Source organism: Cyprinus carpio, chromosome B8, assembly GCF_018340385.1.
Source record: "Cyprinus carpio isolate SPL01 chromosome B8, ASM1834038v1, whole genome shotgun sequence".
Taxonomy (NCBI): Eukaryota; Metazoa; Chordata; class Actinopteri; order Cypriniformes; family Cyprinidae; genus Cyprinus; species Cyprinus carpio.
This window is the reverse complement of record NC_056604.1, coordinates 4,387,256-4,398,532: the sequence shown is the minus strand read 5'-3', so window position 1 is coordinate 4,398,532 and position 11,277 is coordinate 4,387,256. Positions and strand designations below refer to the sequence as shown.

Here is an 11,277-nt window from a genome sequence, read left to right as displayed (position 1 = left end):
ACCAATCACAACTCGAGAGCCACAAACTCAGTGAAACTGGCTGCTGACCAGCCCATTTAGACCTGACATGTTTGATTTGTGATTCATTGCCTCTGTTTAGGAATTTTAGCTTTCGTTTCAGTGAATGTTTCCACTTGGATTATCTAATGTGAAATGTGTTCAGAGAATAACAGTAAGTAAAAGGATCAAATCAGCCATTTAAGCTCAAACCATGTGATTGATTCAAACACAGTAAAGCAGTTCTTTCATCTGGATTAAAAACAACGGTAATTTCAAACAATACAATATAACTAGCTTTATAATCATCCATAGTTAGGATATCATAAACAATGACATTTAAAAGAGCAGATTCACATATTTTCTTGCTGGTTTTGAAACTGAAGGCCCTGAATCCAATCACACATGGCGTTTTGGTGCAGATATACCTGCCATTCAATAAGATGACTAATACTAATTCAATATTAGTGCTTGTTCTGTGTGTTAGATTGATAAATCATACTTACGGTTTCTGGATTTACAAAACTGTGCTTTTTCTTACTTGGTCTATGCCACGTGAGTCATTTTGAATTTGTTTGGCCTGTGCAATTCTGGGTAATTTTAACACAGTTCATGTTATGTTTTAGGATAGGTTTTTTTCTGCTAAACAATTTCTAATGCAAAACCAGCTGAGAACCGTCTTACAGTATGTCACATGTGTTGCACATTGTATGATTGCTTGAGTTTGCTTGGTTTTTGTGATAATTTTTATTAGTTTTATTCACATTTATTTTTATATTAGGCCCAGTAGGCCAATATGTGTCTGTTTATTTTGGAAATGAACAGAAGCTGATGTAAAAATGTAAACACTGCAGTGCTATTTCACGGGGGAATCAGATTGTTTGCTCGGATCTGCTCAGACACTAATTATCACTACAAAACATGTAATACTTGATTCTCCTTGCAGTCACTGTCGGCTATGGATGTGTGTACACAGATTCAGATGAAGTCTTCTGTCAGTCAAGAGCTCTTTTGATCATCGACGCCTCCTCAAACTCCCACAGCTACACACAGAGCTGTGGATGTGCTGATATTATCACCCTGGCAACATCACGAGCCACTGAGGACTAAAACAAAAGGTGAGTGTAAACGTGTGCACAATTCAATTTAGGAATCAGGTCTCAGTATGAATTTGAATTGAATTTCAAATTCAAAGTACCACAAGACAGAGAGAGCACCATTAGGGTAACATATGTCAACATTTGATTGATGAACCCTTATAAATATATCCAGATACAAATTCCACAGATTCCTAAAGATTTTGCAAACTGTGTGTCCATAAACAGTAAAACAACTCAAGATGGGTACAAACTATTTCGCTATTGTTAATTTTAGAAGTGGTAAAATTTCTAAAACAATGTATCAGACATACTCGTGAGCATTCATTTTAATTTTTTTATTAATTTTTTGCTGGCACATGCAACAATTTTATAAATGTCTTTGATTCTAGACTGATTCTAGAATCTAGACTAGATTTCGACATCTTTTTGCTTTCTTATTTCAAAATGAATTGCACTGGAATTGGACTTTAAAGGGCATTCTGAATTCACTTCTAAATAGTGCATGTCCCTGGTGTGGTTCAGGGATGCTGACTTGCCACAGATTGGCTCAGTGGTGGTGTACATGACCAAAGTTCTGTTTTCGAGGTTCAGGCTGATTCTTTGCTAACACAAAAGCAATGTTCTTCTCATCTTACTTTCATGGCAAGCCAGGAGATTTTTTCCCCCCTTAGGCTTTGCTTCAAGGCTGACAGCCGCTACACAGCTAATCGTTGAGATAGCGGCAGCTGATAATTGGTGCAGATTAGGAAATAAAGACCACTCGATGTAGTCTTCCCTGAAGACCTTGAGATATGAGCTTTAAGAATTCTTATCTCTCTTTTTTAAGTACAAATAAAGCATCTTGTTGTGGTTTTCAATGAAGCGGTTTATCCAGTGAACTCAGTCCATTATTAGTGAGAAAACACTGACACAAGATGAAAGGACGTCAGGGGGCGTGATCATACTTCACGGTTTTGTATATGGTGCGATGCTTCAAAAATAACTCAAAATAATGTTTTGTTGAGCAGATGACTAATGAATGGCTCCATATAACATCTGACCTTGAAGAACTACCACAGTTCAAGACGGTACAGTATTTTCAATAATCTGTGATTAAGTGTCATACAGACACAGCGGCAGCAGGAAATCTCAGAAACACTTCAGCTCATGAGTCAGCTGAGATGTATGACCCATTCTGACTCGTAAACATGATTTCATACACAACATATTGAGTATTTCCAGAAACACTAACACTATATATATTTATAATTAAGGCTTGAAATTTCATATAATAGTTTATAGTTATTTTGTATCTTTTATTCAATTAATGTTTACTTTATGGACCATTTTGTTTCCCAGAATGATCTAATTTACTCTAATATTTAATGTCAATATCTTTTTTTTATTTAATTATCTGAAAGCAGTTTGGCGGAAATTTTTAGTGCTGACTGGCAAAATTATAATTAAATAAGGAAGCTGCACTGAATAATTTGTTTTATTATTACACTGGTATTGGGATTTATACAGGCTCCAAGTGTAATTTATTTTTAAGAAACGAGGCAATGGCGAGTGAATAGAGAACACATACTGTGCAAAAATGTGACCCTGGACCACAAAACCAGTCATAAGAGTCAGTTTTTTGAAATTAAGATTTATACATAATCTGAAAGCTGAATAATCTAAATAAGCCATGCCATTAATGTATGGTTTGTTAGGATAGGACAATATTTGGCCGAGATACAACTATTTGAAAATCTGGAGGGTGCAAAAAATAAAATAAATAAATATTGAGAAAATTGCCTTTAAAGTTGTACAATGAAGTTCTTAGCAATGCATATTACTAATCAATAATTAGGTTTTGATATATTAACAGTAGGAAATTTACAAACTATCTTCATGGAGCATGATCTTTACTTAATATCTTAATGATTTTTGCCATAAAAGATCAAGCGATAATTTTGACCCACTCAATGTATTGTTAGCTATTTCTACAAATATACCCATTCAACTTATGACTGGTTTTGTGGTTCAGGATCACAAATATTTCTAACTGTCATGAGATGAGTTGTTTTTTTATTATTATTATTATTTTATATTATTATGTTTAATAGAATATGTTTATCCTTATGACAATGGAATTCTTTTAGTTGTTTTTGCATGGGGCATAAATAGGTTAATATTTTTTGCTGCATGAAAAAGTCTCTGTTTTTTGGTGAAACTTTGCCTTCCATGGTGTTTGTTGTCCTTATTTCTGTTTTAGTAGCTTAATGTGAGAAATATTCCACATATGTGCATCCATATGGAGTTCTGGAGGAAGAATTCATCCCAGAATATATCCTAGATAATGTTGTGATGGTGGAAAACACATGGGTCATGAGTTGTTTTCTTGAGTCCACATTGATTTAGTCACGTTCAGTGAGGGTCATGTAATATGTTGCAGTTACAAGCTCAACCATTTTATTTACTCATCAAAGACAGGTGTTACTTACTAAGTGTTCATTTTAGCCCCTGCTGACACCTACTGGTGTGGATGCAATGACACGCAAAAGTGTTTTTGGTTAATGCATTCACAGGCATATCTGACTCCTGAGATCTTAATGCATGTGTATTATGTACTTCACTTGGGGAAGTCGTGGCCTAATGGTTAGAGAGTTTGACTCCTAACCCTAAGGTTGTGGGTTCAAGTCTCGGGCCGGCAATACCATGACTGAGGTGCCCTTGAACAAGGCACCGAACCCCCAATTGCTCCCTGGGCGCCGCAGCATAAATGGCTACCCACTGCTCCGGGTGTGTGTTCATGGTGTGTGTGTGTTCACTGTTGTGTGTGTGCACATTACTTGGCTGTATGTCACGTCACTCACTCACTTTCCTGCAACACTTTGGCATAAACAGGGAAACGTTCTCTGCACACATTTCTGCAGAACATTTTCTCAAAACATTAGCACAAAAATGTTATTTATACATTCATGTTCAATAGTTTTTTTTTTTTCTCTGAATTTCATTTTTTTTTAAATGTTACTGCATGTTTTAGAACATTTAAAGAACATTCCAAAGTACCATTCCCATGATGTTTACAATATGTCAAAAATATAATGTTCCCTTACGACATTTGCATAAAAACATTTTAAAATCTGGATGTTTTGACCATTCAGAGAACATTCAGAAGTAACGTTACATAACTTAATGGGAACATGAACGAAATGTTCTAGAACATACTTTATTGCGTGTGGGACACACAGGAAGCAAGTTTGTATTCTTTATATTGAGCCAAAAGGACAACCTGTGACATTTTAATTCCCTGGCTGGTCAAAGGTCCTTTTGCTATGTGAATATGCAGGAACATAAAGTTTAATCGCACCTTAAAACGGCTGTTTCTAAGCAGCTGGTGTGAGTCTTAATCATTTCAAACTGTGTTGTCAACAGCACCAAAACATGGATAAAATGACATGGTACACCTTTAAATTGGCCTCCGCCTCCCATCCAAGTGTGATTCAGTCAGCGTGAAAGTGTTTTAACTTGAGTTATTGGGGTCACATGAGGTAAAGCACACGGGGAAACGCTGCGTTTGTCGTCCCACGACTGCTTTCACTCAAATGCTAATGGGGTCTTTAGAAAGCGAGGCCGAGGTTATGTTCCTCATTGTGCCATTGAATGCAAATGCTGGATTGGACTGCTGCCACCTGTTGGCTCCCCTGATTGATTTCACGGAGTGCTGCGCTTGTGTTTATTTGCACCTTTGGTACTGAAGCGGAGAAGGTTGCTCGGTGGTTTCCTTCTGAAATTCCCCAGCTAGTCGGAAAGCCACTCTTCTGAGTAATGAAAACTTGAATTGGACTTTTAAAATGAGAAATGTGAAAAAAAAAAAAAACGTTGGCAAAAGTGCAGTCACCTTAATAGACGTGCTTTGTTGTTACAATCCACACGATTTGACCGTTAGAATCGAATTTATGCTTCGTTTGATGTGCCTTTTGTGCAGAGAGAAACTGTATTTAGTTGCAGCTGCTCCGTTTTGGTCCGTGGTGTGAGTTTCTTAATAAGCAGAGTAATTTATCTTTGCCTTCAGTAGATGGATGCAGTGACAGCTCGGCAGGATGCCTATTAGTAGGTTTGCTGTAGCGCTGCAGCACCAGCATCGGACCTGATCAAACCTTGATGTTCTTCTGCTGCTGAACAATGTGTGATGAGAGAGGGGCAGACAGGAAGAGGGGACATCAGCCGACAGGGCTAATTCTGCAGAATGGGAGATGACACGTAATTATGCGGCATCGATCGGCAGGGAATACGCTTGATCATGCTGTGACTGTACGTTGGTAATTTGGCCTGTGGGGTCTCTGAAAGTCTGAGTCAGAATAGTCAAAAAACCTTAGGCATTCATTAAATCGGAGAAAGAAGTGAAGCCTCACAGAACGCACCTGGATTTGTGTGAATGCCGCAGTGTTGAGAGATGCATGTGGTGCACAAGTGCTGTGATTATATGTGCTTTCTGCATGTGGAGATGCTCTTAACCCCATGAAGATGCATGTGCATGGACATGTATGCATCTTTTTTGCACTGCTATTCAAAACCCTGAAGTATTTTGAAATGTGGTTCCAATTAACTGAAGCTCATTAATTGAATCTGGCTCAATTCACAAGACCTTGAATGTAAGCAGAGACTCCAATTAAGAGCTTAAAATCTGATCTTAATTTGGATTCATGGCTATTCTAGGCATTACTGTCCAGTTGTTCATTAGGGAGACTCCTGCTGGCATATGTCATGGATATTGCAGTCTTGAACTAACTAATTAACTAGAGCCCCTTTCACACTGCACGTTGGTCCCAGAAAATTGCCGGAAAATTGCCAGATCACCTTCTATGTGAACGCAAACATGTCCCAGGATTGATTCCGGGATCAATCCCGGGTTGGGGACCTATAGTAACATTGCTGGGTTCAATCCCGGAACGAGCTCTGTTTGAACAAAAACCGGAACCAATGTCATAAAGGGTGTGTAGTAATGATGACGCATGTTATCGTGCAAATCTTTTACCAGGTGTTTTGAATGCAGATCAACGTTCACGACGAAAAAAATATGTGCAAACTGTAATGAAGCAGAGATCAGATAGTTCCTCACTATCCACACTGAAGCTGAGATCGTTCACAAGCTTAAGTTAAATAACTTGCCTAGCGTTTTCGACTCGTACATTACACATCACATCCTGATGTCACGTGGCATTACGGAACCTTTACGGGTTGTGTGTGAACGTACGCACAGATTCCGGGAAATCACTGGCAGTGTGAATGAACCAAAATCTAACGATCCGGGAACAATTGCCAGGACACATTACCTGTGTATTATCTGAAATCTTAGTGTGAAAGGGCCTTAGGGGTATTATCTAAGGTGTTAATGCATGCTTTTGATGATTGGCCAGTTTGAATGTCTCTTGTCACACTTTCAAGGAAAGGATGGAAGAAAATTGTAACCAAAGCTGTGGTTTCTTTTCTTTTTGAACAAGTCGTTGAAATGTGGCTCCAGTTAACTTAAGCACATTAATTGAATCTGGCTCAATTCACAAGACCTTGAATGTAAGCTGGGATTCCTGTTAAACACTGAACATTGTTTAAAATCTTATCTTCAGTTTGATTAGGTATTAATTTCCAGTTGTTCATCTCCTGCTTGTAGATCTCCGTTAACTATCTAGTGATACATTTTCTGAGGTGTTTATGCAGGCTGTAGTTTGCTGATTGATTGGTCAGTTTGAATGTCTCTGGTTTGGTTTAGTCAAACGGTCAAGGAAAGATTGTAACCAAAGCTGTAGCTCTTTTCTCTCAGGGAATGTTTACAACCATAAAGTTATGTAAGCAAGTACAACCGAAGCAAGTTTTTGAACGCGATACCATAGTTTTATCCATGTCATGCACTGGTGTTTCAGAATGTGCGCAGGTGTGTAATTTACAAAGTGACATCGCCTGGCATGAATAATACAGCATTTTTAGTCATTTTCGTGGATCTGTGTGAACTGGGATTTTGACAGTGTCTGTATGCCAAACTTTTCAAAAGCGAGAAAGAAAAATTATAAACATTTTTAGCACAGTTGATGTCCTGTAAACACACCCTCAGTTTTGCACTTTTTCTGGTTTTCCTGGGCAACTGTGTTATAGATCAATTCAAGCCAGTCTGTCCTGAGCCATGAGCTCTTTGTTCCTTAAGCTATGCTTTCTGTCTTTATTCTCTATACCGCTCCGGTTTTATCTTTATGATGTAAATTTTTCTAACATTATTTTGGCATTCTTACAGCCTGAAAAATTTAATACCTCCCTATAAACATGCAAAATGCAAATATGCTTGGCAGCGTATTAAAACAATATGCAAAATAACATGAAAACCAAAATAATATGCAGTTTTGTGTGTGCATGAGCTCCTAACTGAACATACACTATCATTCAAAGGTCAAAAAATACAGTAAAAACAGTAATATTGTGAAATATTATTACAATTTTAAATATTTTTTTTTCTGTTTGAATATATTTTACAATTATTATTTTTTTCCTGTGATCAAAGCTGAATTTTCAGCATCATTAGTCCAGTCTTCAGTGTCACATGATCCTTCAGAAATCTTTCTAATATGCTGATACTGAGCGAATATGCTCAACAAACATTTCTTGTTGTCAATGTTGAAAACAGTTTTGCTTAATACTTTTTTTGAAAACCATTTTCCACCAGGGTTCTTTGATGAATAGAAAACTTTTATGTGAAGTAAAAACCTATGGTAACATTATTAATGTCTCTACTGTCACTTTTGATCAATTTAACGCATCTTTGTTGAAGAAAAGCATAACAAACTGATACCAAAATTTTGAACACTAGAGTGTGTCAATTTTAATCTTTATTGTTCAGAAGAAATGTTGCCAGCTTCATTCATAAAATGAAAACTTTTGTTTTCAACATTTAATTTGACTTCTGGTAATGAGGACACAAGCCAGGTGCAGAAATCATAAGTATAATGACTGTGACTTTTGACCAGCGTTCTGTTCCTAAACCTAGTGAGCTTCCTCCACAGACAACATTTAAAGACACCACAGATGCTCCTGCTGCGGAGCCTGTTCCAAAAGATAGCCAACTTAATTTTGCTCCCCACTAAGATGCCTCATTTTTGCCAAACTTTAAGGCAGCCTTTTTTATTGCTCCCTGAGTGTGCATTCCCAGAATGCATTGCAACAAGCACAACAAGCTTGCTTGTATTAAAATCACCAAACCCGTGCACTTCACCTAAAGAGAAAAAAAATTATTCGCAGATTTGATGCCTATGCAGAGTGTTCAAATTAGCCACTAGTTCCATTTCAGTTAGGATGCTGTCTATGTAGGCAGCTCACTATTTGAGTCCTACAGTCAACCTGTAGTCTAAAATTTCGAAATGGGAGCTGTGTAGCACCTGAACAATTTTCAGTGTAACTGAACACTGATTAGAATCTGATGGCATTTTTGTAGACTCTGATAAATGCAACTGAAAAAGTTTTGATGCTCGGGTTGAAATTTCATCATTTCAGCCTCAGGTGCTTGCCTTCATTTCCAGACTGAACTATCTAAGATGCATCAAAGATTTTAGGAAAATATTGTGCTTTGAACTATCTTTTATCTCTTTGCACAGACACAAGAGACTTCCTTTATGACTTCAATTCAACCTCCTCTGTTTACTCTACTGCTAGATCTGCTTGAAGACGCTGGTCTCTGTGAAAGTCAGTGCTGGCGCCCTTCGTCGTATGGTAATCGTCCTTGCTTGCAGAAAGGAGGGATGGCGGCCAAACAGGACTGGATTTGATCTGCGTCCAGGTCTCTACTGATAACCCCATCGATCTTACTTGATTTAGCAAAAAATGGCCTCACTAATGACACCAGAGGGGGTGGCAAATTCACTACCTTGACAGATGTCCAAATCACTGGTAAACAACAGAAAACGGGTGAAAAGAAATAAATGACCATTTCAAATCGGCAGGGAGGTTGAAAATGTCTGAAGACATGCCAGGAAAGGAAGTAGAGCTTTGATTGGAGCTGGAAACGGGGAATACAGGTTCATATTTTTCTTTTGAGGAAAGATGTCGCCTCAATGAGCCAATGAAGATTAGAGGTACGTCTGAGGAGCGTTCAGTCTTTAAATTATTTTTATGTCACTGTGCACCTGTCAGATACTATTATACTATATATGTTCATCCATTGTGTGATGAGAATTCAGATTCTGCCCACAATATATTAACTCATAATATAATATAAATATATATATAAATATAATATATAATCTAATAATATAATATAATATAATACATCTACAGGTGGGCAGAATCTTAATCTCAGTAACTTGGACTTTTAGACTAGATAAAAATGGAGGAAATAACGTGCACAATTCGAATGCTTTAAAGATGTTGACATTTTGCATGACATTTCCTATACATAAGCGCAATTCAAAATTAATTAGATTACTCACTGTATAAGTCGCCTGGAATGGTGATGACATTATAATTTGTAGCTGTAAAAGCCATTTTAATAGCACTAGAACATAAGCAGGCATATTTTTAAAAGACTCTCCAGAAGTAATTCATTAGTCTTATCCTGCATTTGAAGAGGGTTCATTGTCAAAACGGCCACTTGTGTTTGGCTCTTCTGGTTCTCCTGTGAACTGTTTTAATCCCCACAGTGCCTTTCAGCCAGCGTACACTTATCATATTTGTCCAGCACAGGGGCCAGTTTCATAAAGCTGATTTACTGGCTCTGGACCGGCTCCGAGGAATTGAGCTTTGCTGAAAAGTGGCACTAACTGTCTACAGCTGTTTTAGACGACACTCACTTAATGTTGCTTTGGCCTCTGTTTAGCCTTTTGATATTGGTGATTATAATTGTGGATATCAATTCGTTAAGCGTCTTCTTTGAAGGTAAACTGTTATAGTGCAGGGTGTCCAATAGAAATTCTTTATGTGTGTGATATTCATATAAGGTAGCCAACGTTTAAAACATAATTATGTGCACAGATCAGTTGAATGATAAAGTTTACCCTCTTTAACTTTATGCTGTTTTGTGTCCATCTGCTTCTCTCATTTGCTCTTTGTACATTTATTGTCACTCTATAGAGACTAATATAACAATTTCACAAATGTTTATTACAATATATACTGACAGTTACATTAAGTTCAAGGGTATGAGATGAATGGATGCTTTCAGCTGATTTTTTAGATCGGAACTTTGGAGCACAGATCGCAGATCATTTGATTTAGAACATGACCTCGATGTGGGTTTGCGAATCATTAGATTCAGAGAATGTGACTTCAGAGTGCATGTCGGGAATCATTTTAATCAGGTCGTGACGGAGTGCATATCACGAAACTTTTTTTTTTCTGATTTCATTTTTTTTTTAAACACTATAAAACATCAAATCATTGAGGCAGTAAAGAGAGAGAAAGAAAGAAAGAATACACAAATGCAAATCCTTTGCAGTTGTCACTCTATATGTCCCAATAATATGTCTGATAATAAGTTTTATAATCAAAGCTTTGCAGTTTCAAAACATTTAATGCAATGCAATACAATGGTGATTGAAAGATGAACAAATACACTTCAAAATCCTGATGACCATATTTGAAACTCCCATTTCAACATTATTTTTTCTAAAAAATGATGTATGGATAATCAGTAAACCTACTTCATCCCAGCAAGTGTTCATCTAGAAATATTACAAAAAATACAAAAGTTATTCTTATGTTTATTTGATAAAAATCAAAGTTTCTTTATAAAAAATAAAAATGAAACAAATGCTTTATAAATAATTAAAATTTTAAAGATTTTATTCTTAGGCCTATATGCTAAAAAAAACTATAAACCGTACCCTGTACAACAGGTTTTTGATCATGTTGATAATTTATAGGTCTTGTAAATTTGTTTTAAATATGATACAGTAGGCATTATAGGGTTAATCTTACAGCTTTATTACAATGCAAAACTTGACATCTAAACAGAAAAATGCTCTTAAATTTATGCTAAAAGCTGTATGTGTGAAAGCTTCTCATGTAAACATGTTGCATTCTTTAGTGTCGCTTGCATCTATTAGAAAAAATCCAAAAAGTGCTGTTCTAATTTCTTCACAGATCAACATTCATGAGCATCACAGATTTTTCCCATCTCCCACATCTTTCCTTTTACAAATATCCCATTTCCTTTACAACAATATAGTGTACCCCC

At 36.8% G+C, this 11,277-nt stretch overlaps 1 long non-coding RNA gene across 1 annotated transcript; it reads left to right on the top strand.

Annotated features, from left to right (window-relative positions):
- Positions 1–19: 19 nt before the first annotated feature.
- LOC122138214 lies at positions 20–10,745 on the top strand. The gene is made up of 3 exons (XR_006155393.1): positions 20–172; positions 944–1,115; positions 8,760–10,745. It is a non-coding gene; the product is annotated as an uncharacterized LOC122138214 (long non-coding RNA).
- The last annotated feature ends 532 nt before the right edge of the window (positions 10,746–11,277 follow it).